This window comes from Prinia subflava, chromosome 8 (genome assembly GCF_021018805.1).
Source record: "Prinia subflava isolate CZ2003 ecotype Zambia chromosome 8, Cam_Psub_1.2, whole genome shotgun sequence".
Taxonomy (NCBI): Eukaryota; Metazoa; Chordata; class Aves; order Passeriformes; family Cisticolidae; genus Prinia; species Prinia subflava.
The window spans coordinates 34,926,835-34,942,503 of record NC_086254.1 but is presented as its reverse complement, the minus strand read 5'-3'; the positions used below and the strand labels follow the sequence as shown (position 1 = coordinate 34,942,503).

Here is a 15,669-nt window from a genome sequence, read left to right as displayed (position 1 = left end):
AGCAGAGTACCCACATGGTGAATCGCATGTGAGGGTACCCAGGCATCTGTAAAAGAATACTTTTGTTCTTATTGTCTCCTGATTGTCTATTTCTATTTTTTTATTAAACTTTTAAAATTTTATTAAGTGAACCTCGTTTTTCACACGTGCACAGCCCAGCCCAGCCCCTCTGCACTGGGCTCTGCCTCCCTCTTTGCAGAAGCAGCTGTGAGACCCTGCCCGTCTGTGTAAAACTGCAGCACCACGTGAAAGGTTTTATTTGCTCCCTTAAATCACAGCTCTGCTGTTTTTACACTGCTCTAAACACCAGCTCCGTTATTCCCCGCATTTCACACCCGGAGAATATATCCTGGCAATTCCCCCAGGTTCTGGATTTTAAGCACAGTGAACAATTACACTCAACTGCACTCGTAAGGCAGCGTTAATGAGGCTCATCCGCAGCCCCCACTGGCAGCAGCTGCTGCAGGAATCGCTGCACTGGCCCGGAGCTGCAGGGCTGCCACCCTCCCCTGCACTGGGGTCCTCCTCTGGGGGAGCCCTGCCCTGCCCCGGGGCTGCTCTCCCCACCAGCCCCGGCAGCTCCTGCCTGTCCCCAGCTGGAGCTCTGAGCTCCCCTTCCCAGTGAGACAGGGCACCGGCTCTGGGCACTCCCTGGCTGGCACAGAATCGTGGAATCATTGTGGAAAAGGCCTCGGAGACCACTGTGTCCACCCACCCAGCACCACCACCACGTTCTAACTCACGTCCCTGATGCCGTAAGTTTTATCTTCCCTGTATTTCAGGTTCTGTGCTGCCCAGGGTGCAGCTCTGAGCTCACACTTAGGGTCACTCACAGAGCAGGGACACAAAACAAATCCTTTTCCTGCTGAGGACCAAGGACAATCTTCAGGCCAACAGCACAAACAAGGGTGAGATGGAGGGAGGAACAAGAAGGATGGGACCTCACAGCCTGGAGCTGGAATTGGACAATTAAACCCCAATATGCAAATGGACCAGAACTTATCAAAGTGTGAGACCTTGTGACCCCTCAGCCATTTTGTGACCATTTTGTGACCATTTTGTGACCATTTTGGGTCCACCTTGGGTGCAGCCCTGGTCAGGCCCTGTCCTGCCCAAGGTGTGCCCTAAAGGCCTTTGAATAAATCCCTGCTTTATTCTCCAGCTCTGTCCAGTGTCTGTTCCAGGTCCGCCTTCCCAGGGCAGCATCCCCAGGCACCACAGCCACATGTCCCTAAGGAATGGGGACTCCACCACTGCCCTGGGCAGCTGTGGCAGTGCTTGACAAGCCCTTCCATGAAGGAATTGTCCCTGATCCAATCCAACCAGCACCCCTGGCTGAGGCACTGCACATGGCTGCCAGCCTGCACCCAGTGATATCCTGGGAGCACCAGGGACTGGGACAGGGCTCTGCCCTCCGCAGTTGAAATCATCTGGGATCTTGGGGTTCTCCTCTCTACAAACCGTTCCAGGGGTGATATCCAGCTCATTTCTCAGAGGCTGAGGGAGGAGGATGTATTCTCCCTGATCCCCAAGGACACCAGCACCCACTGAGGGACTGCAGGTGGCTCTGGGTGGAACTGGGAGCCCAGCCCTGAGCTGCTGGGGCACAGGCTGCTCTCCCAGCCCAGGACTCCTTCCTGCTGGTGGCAGATGTGTCCCCATCCCTGGGAATGCATCAATGGAATCACTGCTCCAACAATATTCACCTGCAGGCTGCCAAGTGCTTCTCGACTGGGCAAATATTTGTGTGCTGCTCCTGACAGCCCTGCTGCCTGGGAACAGCACCCCTGGGAGATGGATCATGGGGAGCTGATCCCTGAGGCTGCTCCTCCACAGCCAGGGCCCAGCAGGCCTTTTCCACAGCTGTGACAAGGGGACGGGCCCAGGGACACCTTGGCATGCCTGCCTGGGGGAAACTGAGGCTGCTCCCTTCTGCCACAGGTCCTGAATGCTGCTGGGATAACCCCAAATCCAGCCCTGAGCAGAGGACACAGCTAACATCCAGTAACTCCCTGCTGGAAAAGCCCAGCTCAAAGGGAGAGGCTTAAGAAGTCTTTCTATGGACAGGACCCATGAAACCTGGGCAAGGATCTGTTCGGCTGCTTGAACCAGGAGACACCAGGTTTTGGGGAGATCCAACCTTTCCAGAGGGCACTGCTGGCAGCAGTGGCATCCATCCCTTTTCCCTGTGCCTGGGAATGCTCCTGCCCACTCCTGCTGATCCCTGCCTGGGGTTGGAGCTGCCAGAGCTGCTGGATTTGGGCATCACAGGCTGACCCACATCAAGCTCCTGCCCTGCCACAAAGGCATGAAAACTTTTATTTGTGGTCCAGGGAAGACTCCAGCTCAGCCACCCCAGAGATCAAGCAATTACTGCTAATTAGGAGGTGAAACTTGGGAGTGGTTGAGCAGAAAGGCTTTTGGGACAGGGATTGATGCTGGAGAGGACAGGGTGAGCCATCCCTGTTAGGGAATGGTTTTCAGCATCTTCAGGAGGACATTTGGCAGCTGTGAGCTGCCCAGGTGCTGAGCCCTGCTTGTGCTTCATCTCAGGAAAGGGTGGATATGGAATTCAAGGAGCCAGGTTTATTCAGTTTATTTCACTCCTTGTGTGCAAATTTGTCACCCTTATCTCCAGTAGCCCACGCTGGTCTGGCAGGGCTTGGAAGCAAATGCTGCCCTTGAGAAAGCAGAGAAAAGAGACCTGGCCAAATAGAGATGCAGGAGGCTTCCCTGGAATGGAATTCTCAGGTCTCTGGGAGAGGGACAGAGCACCTGCAGCAGGGAGTGAGGCTTTGCTGAGGAATTCTCTCTCTTCTATCAGAAAAGAGAGAGTGCTGGACAGTGCTGGAAAGCAGCTGGAAAGGGAGGGGAAAGGGTTTGCCATGAAATCACAAATCTTACAGAAAAGTGTATCAACTGTGCCCCCCCTTTCCAGATTCAAACTTAGTTACCATTTATGTTTCTCAGTAAAGGTTACAGCTTTCATTCTTCCTATTAGAAACAAGACAACTCCAAAATGAAAAAGTTTCTATGACAATTTCCCCACCTTGGCAGTGTCCAAAGCCAGCTTGGACAGGGCTTGGAGCACCCTGGGGTGGTGGAAGGTGTCCCTGCCCATGGCAGGGGTGGCACTGGATGAGCTTTTAAGGTTCCTTCCAACCCAAATATTCCATGGTTCCCTGATCTTTGAGGTTTCTCTCAACCCAAACCACTCTGCGATTCTATAATTCTAGGTCAATTTGCACTGAAAAAGCAATTTTAACCAAAAAACTTGAATTGAAACTCACCCTTTCAATTTTTCTTCTGTAGAACGAAATCCCCAATGTTATCGCTATGGAGAGCTATGAAATCTATAAAAGGTGGCCTTCCCATCAAACTCTGTGATCATGGCATTATTGATGTATCCCCACTCCACAGGACTTCCCTGCAAAGAGCCTGAAAAATTCAGATTATTGAGAGCATTGGTCTGCAAACTGCCAAGTGCTTCATTATTTGCTGTGCTGCTCCCTGTGATAAATAAATAAAACTGCTGCTTTGCCCTTTATTGCATTGATTAGATCTGGGTAAAACAAACAGAAAACAGAAAAAAAAACCACAGAAGGGACTTACAGTTGCTCCTCAGCTCAATCTCAGCCCGGGGGGAGGAGTTCCTGTTAATTGTTGTTTCCCAGGTGCTGCCGCGGGTGAGGGTTCAGCAGTGCCCAGCTGTGGCTCCAGGCCAAACAGGCTGGGGAGGATGGCACAGCCCTGGCTCAGAGCAGCTCAGAGCTCCTGAGCTGCTCTGCCCCAGCACCCAGCCAGGGGCAGGAACAGCCTGAAGGAGCAGGAAAATGGGGAGTCCAAAGAGGGACATGGGTCCACAAGCTGCAAAACCTCTTCCAGTGAGGAAAAGCACTGCAAGAGCAGCATCCTGGTGCAAACCAGGAGCAACCTCTCCTTCATCAGCTCTTTGCAAAGTGCCTGGTGGCCTCTCCCATGCTGGCCACGGTGCAGGAACACAGGGAGAGCTGGAACTTGGACCTTTCCTATGGGCTGAGCAAACTACAGGGTGCCCAGAGCAGCTGTGGCTGCCCCTGGACCCCTGGCAGTGTCCCAGGCCAGGCTGGACAGGGTTTGGAGCAGCCTGGGACAGTGGAAGGTGTCCCTGCCATGGCAGGAGGTGGCACTGGATGATCATTAAGGTCCCTTCCAACCCAAACCATTCCAGATTCTGTAATTTTGCCCTGCTCCAACACCACTGCTCCTTGTGCAGCCCTGAAAAGCTCAGCAGGCTCAGAGCCCAGGGGGGCTGCAAAGCTTGGGGTGGGGAGGGTCTGTCCTGCTGGTGCTGCCAGACCCACACCAGGTGAGCATGAGGGTGTCCAAGGCAGCATCAGCTTCCCTGCCAGCAGGACAGGCCATGGAGACGAGCTGGGGACAGGGATGGAGACACCCTATGTCCCATCCCAGTTATCAGGCCACAGGGATGGTTCAAGGTGGGATGCAGTGCAGGCAGGACCTGCCAGACCCCCAGGGCACAGTGGGGACACAAGGAAGCAACAGCCTGCAGGGCCACAGGATCCAGGTCCTTATCCATGCACACCCTTCCCTCAGCTCCCCTGCCTGCTCCCACACATCCCCTCACTGCAGGGCCACCCATCTCCTGTCCTGCTCTCCCACCCATCCCTTGTCCTGCTCTCCCACCCATCCCTTGTCCTGCTCTCCCACCCATCCCTTGTCCTCCTCTCCCACCCATCCTCTGTCCTGCTCTCCCACCCATTCCCTGACCTGCTCTGCCACCCATCCTTTCAGCACCTCCCTTCTCCTTCTCTCTGATGGAAAATGATGGCAGCAGACAGCCCCAATTCCCTTCTCCACAAAGAAATCCTGTGCCAAATCCTGATTCATGCAGAGAGTAAGAGCAGAGCCCTTCTCAGTCCAAATGGTGATTTTTATCTCCAGAGGCTTCTGCCACCTGGAGTACAGCTTCACTTCTAATGACTGCTGTTAACCAATCTGCCTGCACTAGCAGGCTCCCAGGGGTGTTTTTCCAAGGGCTTTGTGGGAATGACATCAGCATCACATTCCTTCCCAGCCCCATCCAGCCTGGCCTTGGACACTCCCAGGGCTCCAGGGGCAGCCACAGCTTTTCTGTGCCAGGGCCTCCTCACCAGGATCCTAGGGAAGAATTCTCTCCCAATGTCCCATCTAAATCTACCCTCAGTAAGCTAAAACCCATTAGTAGAATGCCAAATTTTATTTTCTGCTTGCAGCTGGAAACGTCCTCTGACCCAGGGGGCTTGCCCCACATTCCAGAAGGGAATGTGAATTAGGATCGAGCCAGCTTAGCCAGCAGACCCTCTGCTTTTTCTTTCTGAGCCCCCAAACCTTCTGCTCCTCTCTGTCCATCCCACCCCAGGCAGCACCTCTCTCCCTGCCAAGAGCAATCCCACAGAGCTCCTTGTTACTCTGAATTTTATGGAATATAGATCTGCTTTCTCCCCAGCTCTGAGCTTTGCTGACTCAGAGGAAAGGGATCTTGAACAGTCCCCTAGGTAGCTGTATTTTTTTACCTAAGTGCTCACAAATTGCATCCTATGACCAATTAAACAGACGGTCTCTCATTTTTTCCCAACAAATATAATTTGTAATTCCAAAATGTCAATAAAAAGTCCTTCCTTCCTCTTTATATTTCACAGCATTTGCAACTCAGCTCGGTAATTTTGGAGTCAATAATTAAAAAAAGGCACAATTAGGGTATTAATTGGGAATCACCAAGTTACTTGGTGAATATATTCCACATTTATCCACTGCCTGCTCTGCCCAGACTGCCCCCACCACATGAAATGCTGCTCCATCATCACAGCTGGGGTTTTTGGAGCAGCCCATCCCTCCTCCCAGCCCTTCCTCTCAGCTGGGCTCCTGGCTGGAAACACCAGACAAGTGATGGATCTGGTACAGGGCAAGGGAATGATGACTCCTGGAGGGATGAGCAGGATTTACTTTGAACTGAGCCGTGTTTGCTTTTTGGAACCAGGTGGGGAAAACCAGCCTGGTCACTGTGGAGAACTACAGTGGAAAAAGGGGAAAAGCATCTTCTGAAGATGTTGCTGTCTGCCGTGACCACAACATTTTCATTTTATAAATGATACATTTTGTTTCCTGCTCACTGTTCTAGGTTATTCCTAGAACTGGAAAGTAGAAGTGGCCCAACAGAAAGCAGGATTTGGGTATTAAACTACCCATGGTGTAGTTACCAGCCCAAATCACTTCAGACATCCAGACATCCCTTTCCCTACCCTGGGAAAGGGTCTGGATATGGGATCCCTGAGCCAGGCAGGGTCCCCAAACTCTGGGGAGGCTCAGGACCCCCACTGACCATGGGCTTGTGGCCTTGTCTCACCCCAGGGAGAGGAGAGGACAGGTATGGCAGAAGAACATGGAGGACGATGCAGGAACGGGGAGTGAGCACCTTTGCTGGGTGGGGTCACGTCCTGCGTGTCCCCAGTCCTGCAGACACAACCCAAACCTGCCCCCTCAGCCCTGTCCCTCCTCCTGCCTCCTGCCCTGCAGCCTGACATTTCTGGAGGTGGATGCTGTTCTCTCCTCTCCTTTCACAGCAGTATGCAGATGGACAGGAGGCACTCTGCGTGTGCCAGGGCCGGCAGGCTCAGCCACAGCCAGCGCTCACACGAGCCCAGGCACAAAGGCAACGCACTCTCCTCTCCCCAGCTCTTCCTTGGAGGGATCTTCGTGCTATCAGGAGGGAAATGTCTGACATCAGAGTGCTAATGCAGCCTGGCTTTAGATGGATTGGCAGCTCACCACCTGCAGTATTAAGACTTCCATCAGTTGGCTCGTCACACAAAGAGCAGCGTCTCCATCAAATCCTAATACCTGGTGATTCTGCAAGTTTGGGATTAATACCAAGGATAAGGAGGAAATGCAAGTCAGCTGAATGCAGGGGATGTTATCCCAGTTTGGAACAGCTCCTCTGCACCAGCACAGCAGCCCTGGCACTGAGTGCACACGGAGGAGGAGGCAGAGGATGGAAGCACAGAAGCACAGACATCTCAAGGGACTGCGGGAATATTGCAGGCACTCTGGAAATAGTTCTGCAAGGGAAGGGAGGTGACAGGGGAAGTTCACAGGTGAGAAGGTCTCACTGAGCCCACCAGAAGTGGTCTGAGGTGCAGCAGTGCCCTGCTCCTGCAGCGTGAGGCAATGGCAGCTCATCATCACCTCAAGGGAGGGGATTCTCCTCTGCTCTGCCCAGGTGAGACCTCACTGCAGAGCTGCCTGAAGGAAAGAAGGAAATGGAGCTCTCTGGAACAAGTGGCAAGGAAGCCATGGAGATGTTCCAAGAGCTGGAGGCCCTCTGCTGTGGGACAGGCTGGGAATGCTGGGGGTGTTCACTTGGGGAGGAGAAGGCTCCAGGAAGAGCTCAGAGCCCCTTCCAGGGCCTAAAGGGGCTCCAGGAGAGCTGGAGAGGGACTGGGGAAAAGGGATGGAGATACAGGACACAGGGAATGGCTTCCACTGCCAGAGGGCAGGGATGGATGGGATACTGGGAAGGAATTGTTCCCTGGCAGGGTGGGCAGGCCCTGGCACAGGGTGCCCAGAGCAGCTGTGGCTGCCCCTGGATCCCTGGAAGTGTCCCAGGCCAGGCTGGACAGGGTTTGGAGCAGTCTGGGACAGTGGAAGGTGTCCCTGCCATGGCAGGGGTGTAACAGGATGAGCTTTCAGGTCCCTTCCAAAACCATTCATGATTCCATGACTCCATGATCACAGACCTCGTGCACTCTCGGAGCTGCTGCAGCACCAGCCCCAGCAGAGGCTTGCAGGGTGGAGAGACTCTGGGATCAGCCGTCAGGATACTCCCTGCTCCCCCCAGCTCTGGAGGGGGCTCCCAGGAAGGGCCAGAGGCAGGAGCTCCATCTCCACTGCCTGTCCTGCCTTCGGGAGTGGTTTCCAGTCAGACACGATGACATTGAACACCTCCTTCCATGTGAGGGCTGCCCAGAGACCCTGCAGCAGCGTGCAGGAGGAGCTGACACCAGCTGGGGCCCTTGGACAGAGCTGGGCCAGCCCTCCCTGAGGCAGCACTGGGACTTCAGAGGGCAGGATGAAAGGGAAGGGCAGCAGTGAGCAGCAGAGCCTCTCCTGGCGCTGGGTTTTCTGCAAAGATTCCATTGCTGTTGGTGAGAGATTGTGAAGGATTCTCCTGCCACACGTGGCTCTGGGATAGAGCTCCTGATCCATGGATCACAGTTCACCAAGGACACAGCTCTGAGGAGAAGTGCTCAGGAGGAAGAAATGGCAGCCCTGTAGAGAAAAGCTCAGGGAACCATTCTCTGGGGTCATTTCTCTTAGAAAAACTGCCAGAGAGTGACAGAACAGCTCAACTGAGCACCAGGAGCTCTGCAGTTGGCTCTGAGCAGGATGAGGGACTCATCCTCCAGGCCCATGGAACCACAGGATCATTGGAAAGCCTTTTAAGATCCCTTCGTCAAACCATTAACTCATCAGCACTGCCAGCCCAGCACCAACCCAAGCCCCTAAGGACACTTTTTGAACACCTCCAGGGATGGGGACTGCACCACTACCCTGTTCCAACACCTGACCACCCCTTCAGGGAAGAAGTTTTCCCAATATCCAATCGATCCTCCTCTGATGCAACTGAGGCCATTTCCTCTTGTCCTGCTGTTCCCTGGGAGCAGAGCCTGACCCCCCTGGCTGTCCCCTCCTGTCAGGGATCACAAAGTCCCCCCGAGCTCCTTCTCTCCAGGCTGAGCCCCTTTCCAGCTCCCTCAGGAATTCTCCAGCCCTTCCCCAGCTCTGTTCCCTTCCCTGGACACACTCCCCACACTGAGTGTTGCCCATGAGCTGTAGCTGTACCGATGGGAATTCTCTCACCACAGAGTCCTGCAGCCAAAATCCAGCTGAGTTCTACACTGCTCATCAACCTTCCAGCAGCTCTAGTTGACTCTGCTGCACCATGTGCAACCCTGAATTCCTCCCTCCATCACCCAGGGCCCCACAAGAAGGTTTTTCCCCAAATCTCCTTGCAGATGGGTCTCAGCAGACTTTCCACAGCCAGGGAAGGCAAGTGCAGCTTCCTCCACCCTCCCAGTGCATCACTGCTGCTAACCCATCAAACCCTGACCCTCCAGCACTGCAAACTCCAGCATTTATCCCCTGCTTGTGAGCATGAGAAAGAAAAAGTTCACAGAAAGACTTGGCTGGCTCCAGATCAAAAACACTCCATCCCTTTCCCACTTTTTCCTCAAATTACAAAATAATATCACCTGATTTTACAGTTCTGCAGATTTCATGTGCCACAAAGCAGCATCTATGTGTGTTCCCAATTGCTGTCTGGCTTTGGCTTGGAGCATCTCCTACCTGCCCATTTTTATTTACAAGTACAAAGGCAAAGCTCCAGTGCAGCTTTCCACCCCCTGCAAACAGAGATATTGGTGTTTATTTATAGCTCCTTGTTTGCACAGAGCCCATGGAGAGGGGAAGAGGTGTCGTTCCCAGGGGAAGGCAGATGGATTGAATCAATCACCACACCGAGGGGCCCGGGGTGCTTCACAAAACAACCACGATTCACAGCAGAAGATAAATTATCCAAACAGATCCAAACACATCCTTGTCTGTCGGTTACTGTCTCCATACAATCTTCACAAAACACAGAGCAGGATCCCCTCTTTGAAGTCTATCAGTAAAGTACAGCTTTCCTCTCCAGTTTTTGAGCTTGCTCAAGTTGGAGTCCCACTTTGAATCTCAAACTGTGTCACTGACTGACCCCCAAATGGTCTCCAGCTTCTTCAAAGGTTTCCTTTGACAGCTGGAAAACCAATCCTCCCCAAGTGCTGCAAACTGCTCTGCCGGGGACTGCTTGAAGGGTTTGGGTTGGAAGGACCTTAAAGCCCATCCTGTTCCTGCCATGGCAGGGGCACCTCCCACTGTCCCAAACTGCTCCAAGCCCCAATGTCCAGCCTGGCCTTGGACATTCCCAGGGATCCAGGGGCAGCCACAGCTGCCCTGTGCCAGGGCCTGCCCACCCTCACAGGGCAGAATTCCCTCCCAATATCCCACCCATCCCTGCCCTCCTTAAGCTTAAAGCCTTTCCCCCTTCTCCTATCATGCTACACCTTTGTAAAAAGTAGGATAAGGTAAGGATGGAGAGACTGGGGGGCTGTTCCTACATGAAAAAAGGATATTTCTGTATCCTTTTTTCATATATCTGTATATATTCTGCCCCTGGAGACAGAGGGAGAAGGGAGGCAGTCTCCTTTGCTCATGCATTGACAAAATTTGTCGAAGATGGACAAGGAGAGCTTCTTAATTTGGAAAAAGGGTCAGCACCTCCCAGACACCCACAGATTTCCCTGACAGCATCAGGAACTGACCTACCTTCAGGAGCTATAGGGTGATCCCACCTGCAGTGCCAAACTCAGCTGAAGAGGAAGAATGGGAAACAGGGAGAACGGGAAAGAGAGAAGAATAAAAGAGAGATAATAGAATAAAATCAATGGAATGAACAAGTTCCCATGTTTCCTACACACCTCTGCTGAGTGCAGCAGCCAGCTCCTCCAGGCCATGGGCAATTACAGTTCTACAGTTCCCACATTTTATTCCCTAACCAAATCTAACCATGCCAGAACCTCACTCTGGAACTGCAGATATTTACAATCAACCACCAATTAAACCAACGATGCTCCCCTTGGCTCCTCTGGGATCTTCTAAACTCTGCATGACCCATGCAGTGCCTGTTGTACCTCCTCATTTTCCATTTGGGGATAATACCCCAGGGCTGTTCCACTCAAGGGATTACCAGTTTGATGCCCTGGGAGTCAGGAGGTGGAATGACAGAATCCTGGAATGTCCTGAGCTGGGAGGGACCCACAGGATCACCCAGTCCAGCTCCAGGCCCTGCACAGACACCCCAAAATTCCACCCTGGGCATCCCTGGAGCTCTGGCAGCCTCAGGTCTGTGTCCATTCCCTGGGGAGCCTGGGCAGTGCCCTGTGGGAGAGGAACTTTTTCCCAATATCTAAGGACATGATACATCCAACCATTGCCAGGTTCAGCCCCACCCTTCACACACCCTGCTCCTCCATCAGACAGAACCAGCTCAGTTTCACAAGATCCCATGGGAATGGAAATTCCATACAGGAGCACAGCTCTAACCCAAGTATTTTTCAGCAGAACAGGGAGCTATGTAGATATTCACTCTTTTGAGCCTCAGCCTGCTGTGTTTTGTGCCTGTTCTATGGGGGAGCAGGTAACAGCTCATGATCTTGCCTTGCTGTGTGTTTTTAACAAACATATGCTTCCCATCCTCTGACCCCTTTCCCACTTTTGGGCTCAGCTTGCAAATCACATGGCCACAGATGACAAAATAACCCAAATATCTGCAGTAATGTGCTTTCCAAAGCCATTGTGGTAATGGCAGGGACTGCTCTGTAAGTAAATGGACCATTTATGGGGGCAAATAAAAGCCCTCAATTCCTCAAAGCAGGGGTTCCCTCTTTGTCTGAGCTCTGGGGAGATGGGCTGTGACAGCCACAGGGCAGCTAAAAGACAGAAGAAAAGTCATTTATTCCCTCTTTCCTTCTACTATTTCCTCACTGTTTCAGCGCAGACCAGGAAAAAGCTTCAGAGCAGCAGGAGAGCTGGGCTGGGAGCAGCCAGGGCTCCCCAGGGCAGGTTCAGCTGCACATCCTCATCTCCAGGATAATGGCAGGAATAAAGAACTGCTGGGGACACAGAATTCCCGGCTTGTTCAGAGCTGGGGCCAAGCAAAGCCCAGCCCTGTCCCTGGAACACCTCCCTGCCTGCAGGAAACCAAGCACAGAAACTACAGCAGGCGATGGCCATCAACCCCTTCCATCTGCATGAGCCTCACTGGGAAAGGAGCTTTTCCTTCTCACAGCAACGGGATGGGGATTACCCAGAGCTGATTTTGAGACATTTGGGGTGGAAGCCAAGCCCAAGCAAGGCAGAGGATCCAACAAGCAGCAACCCCAGCCTTGTTGGGCCAGGAATTACAATGCAGCAAGGTCACAAATGGGGGCGAAACGCAGCCAAGCAACTCTGAGTGGGAGGGAAGGGTGGGAGATGACACTGGCAAGCTCAGGGTGAAATCAGACTGGAGAAATCAATAATGGGAGAGGACGGAGGGGGGCAAGGGACACAGGAAGAGATAAATTAAAGGCTTGCCCAGGTGTTGTGGTGGCTAGTGAGCAATAAATTAAACCAAAAAGGGCAACGGGGACGAGCAAGGCACTGTGAAAAATTAATTAAAAGGAAGGGAGGCATAACCAAGGCATAAAACATGGGTGCTCCTGGAAGGATTAGAGGAGCCAGGCAATGAAGAGGCTTTGGGAAGTGTAATAGGAGCCAAGGCAGAGGCTGTAAAGGCTGTGACCACATGGGAGGGTCAGGTAAACAACACTGATGCATTTCCAGACTCTGAGAAGCAGGAAAGCATTGGGGAAGAAAAGTCTCCTGCGGAACAAGGAGGTGCTGGCACAGAAAACTTCACTCCCTGGCTTTAGTAGCCAAAATGCAGCAGGGCACTGAGTCCCCTCACCTGCCTGCTGTCCCCTTCCCCTGCCCCTCTGTCCCAGGGCGCTGCTGTAGGGTGGGCACTGCCAGGGGCACTTCCCTGGCTGTGTTCCAGGGCTGTCTGCACAGACACAGCCAGGGGCTGAACGGGGCACACTGGAGTGCCCCAGGACTCCCCCAAGGCTCTCCCAAATCTCCTCCAGGATCTCTACAGCCATCCCTGCAGGCATCCCCAGCTCCTGAGAGGATCCACCAGCCCTGGCTGCTGCAGCCTTGCTCAGCTCCCACTGCCCTCTGCAGCCTGGTGGGACTGGCAGGGTTTGGGTGAGGCTGCAGGACAAGCACAGACTCACACCCACACCCCTGCCGAGCCATCAGGGCTGGAATGCCTGTGTGAGTGCACAGGGGACAGCCTGTCCTGGGAGAGCCCTTGGACCCTGGAGCTGTTCCCCTTTGAACACTGCAGTGCCATGAGCTGGGAGAGCCAGGGCTGGAGAAGGGCTGGGTGGAGAGAGAACAGCTCAGGCACCTCACTCGAGCATGGGGGGAGCGGAACTGGCCTGAAGCCCCCATTTGTGCCCCGTGCCCATCACCCAAGATCTGCATGGGGTCAGCCCAAGCCCTGCAGTCCATCCCCTGGGACACTGGAAGGTGTCCCTGCCCATGGCACGGGTGGAATGAGGAGCTTTCAGCTCCCTTCCAACCTAAACCATTCTGGGATTCTGTGAAATGATTACAGGAATATTTTCAGGCCCTTCAAGCCACAGGGGAAAAGAAAGAATCGGCCAAGTCTGGCTCACACCTGCCTTTAAAGCAGCTTTCTTTGAAATGAACAGGCTGGCTCAGTGCTAAGAAGATTATAAGCAGAGACACCTCTGCCAGAGGAGGGGAGAAGGAATAATAAAGGCATTCAAAGATATGACATGAAAATGGGGGAAAAAAAAGAATGCAGCAAACTTTTTTGATCTAGAAGAGGGGTACAAGGAAGATGAAGGCACAGACAGTGACAAGCAAAGTTGGACAAGGAACAGATCCAGAACACCTCTGTGGGGCTGAGCCACCCAGCCCAGAAGAAGCACAAGGACTTTCCCAAGTCCCAGCAGACACTGAGCAGAGAGTGTAGGGAAAGTAGGGCAAGAAATGATTGATAATTAATTAAGAACACCAGAGAAAGCTCAGTGGCCCACAAACCTCTCCCTGCCCTGACAAACTTCTCCTTGGCATTGGACCAGAACTGTGGGAAGCCAAGGGATGGTTCATTGCACCCCACTCCTACAGGCTCAGGGAAGCTGTGATATGAAAAGGGGGATTTCTTCTGCCTCTCCACAGCTCTGGGCTCTGCTCCCAGGGAACAAGGGACAGGACAAGAGGAAACAGCCTCAAGCTGTGCCAGGAGGGATTCAGATTGGATACTGGGGAAAATTTCTTCATTAAAAGGGTGGTCAGGCATCAGAAGAAGCTGCCCAGGGCAGTGGTGGAGTCACCATCCAGGGAAGTATCCAAAAAACATGTGGATGTGGCACTTGGGGACACGGCTAGCGATGGTCTTGGCAGTGCTGGGTTAAGGGTTGGACTCCATCATCTCGGAGGCCCCTTCCAAGTGCAGTGATCCCAAGATTCTCTGAGGAGATCCCCATGGGAGGTGAACAGGGTGCAGATGTCCTGGTTCCCCACAGCACAGCAAACCCAGGGAAAGATGTGGGGAATGAAACAAGGTTTAATTCCAGGGCTTTCCCCAGTACAACAGCAAAAACAGGCAAGAGACCAAGGCTGCCACGCTCCCTTTGTGTCTCTGTCCTGGGAAGCAGAGGGACAGCCCACGATCAAGGGTTTGTCCCTAAGAATCATGGAATGTTCTGAGCTGGGAAGGACCCACAGGATCACCCAGCCCAGCTCCTGGCCCTGCACAGACACCCCAAAATCCCACCCTGTTCATCCCTGGCAGCGCTGTCCAAAGGCTACTGGAGCTCTGGCAGCCTCGGGGCCGTGCCCATTCTCTGGGGAATCTCTACAGAGTTCACCACTAGAGGAAATCTGGGGACCCACATCAGTCCTCCAAGCTTGCCCAGCACATCCCAAGGTCAGCCTCCCTGATCCACTGACCCTGTCTTTCCAATGGAACCTGCACCCTCAGAGAGAAGCTAAAAAAAAAAGGATTTTAGCAGAACCCCCCCCAAACCCTACCTCAGAGAGCTCATCACAAACACAGGGGCTGTGGATCATCTCCCACGCCCTGGACAGCACAGCCCAACCTCTGCAGGCAGCACAGGCTCCCCTGTGTTTCACCACATCTTCTGTCACAGCACAGCCTGTGAAAGGTCAGGGCCTCAGGGAAGCAGCACATTTGATGATGAAATGGCAAAATAAGCAACTTCTCACCTCGTTTCCTGAAATCTCCAGTTCAGGCTGAGCTGGAAGGAGATCTCAGGCCTGGGTTCCTATAGATGAAGGACTGTGGCCACCTCACCGTTTATCTTTTCTGCATTTCTTGCTAACCCTTATTTTTCTCGTTAAAAACCCCCTAAAATCCATGCTCACACGTCGTATTTGATGCATCTGCCAAGGCCAGAGCCATCATATCCCATCCAGCACACGTCAGTGCAGCCTTGCAAGGGGCAGCTGAGGAAAGATGTGCAGGGAGATCTATTTCTGTACTTTCATTTTCAGGCATCCCCTTGATTCCCTCCTTTCTGACTCACATTCCAGCTCCAGGACTGAGGAATGCAACCACAAAGCTGCACCCAGTCAGGAGAGCACATTCTGCCAATATTTCCACCCAAAGTTTGAGCACAGCCACAGCAGAAGGGACTTGTGCCATCATCTGTCTGGTGTTTGCACAAGCAGTTATTTGGGAAAAGATTTTACGTTTTCCATTCACGCACTACCTTAATCTGAATTAACCTCCAAGTCTTGAGAGGTTCTGAGAAACACGATGATTCTGAAAAGGAAATCCAGGAATGAAGAAAGAAAAGCAAAAATCCCCCAGTCAGATAATTTAAATCGACATCATGTTTCAGTGAGATCAAGATTTGCAGAAAACTGAGTGTTCATTAAGAATCACTTGCTCAGCTCTTAAAAGAATCAAACATTTGGGCTGATCACAGAAAACCA

The 15,669-nt window shown here is 52.8% G+C and overlaps 1 protein-coding gene across 5 annotated transcripts in view; it reads right to left on the bottom strand.

The window, feature by feature from the left end:
• RALY (RALY heterogeneous nuclear ribonucleoprotein) overlaps nt 1–15,669 on the bottom strand; it is a 115,889-nt gene that overhangs the window by 56,178 nt on the left and 44,042 nt on the right. Inside the window, exon 3 of one of the 5 annotated variants that reach the window (XM_063404687.1) lies at nt 3,291–3,438. The exons of the other annotated variants lie outside the window; for them this stretch is intronic. The gene's annotated coding sequence lies outside the window, so the exon portion shown is untranslated. The remainder of the gene's footprint in view (nt 1–3,290; nt 3,439–15,669) is intronic. 5 annotated transcript variants of the gene reach the window in all.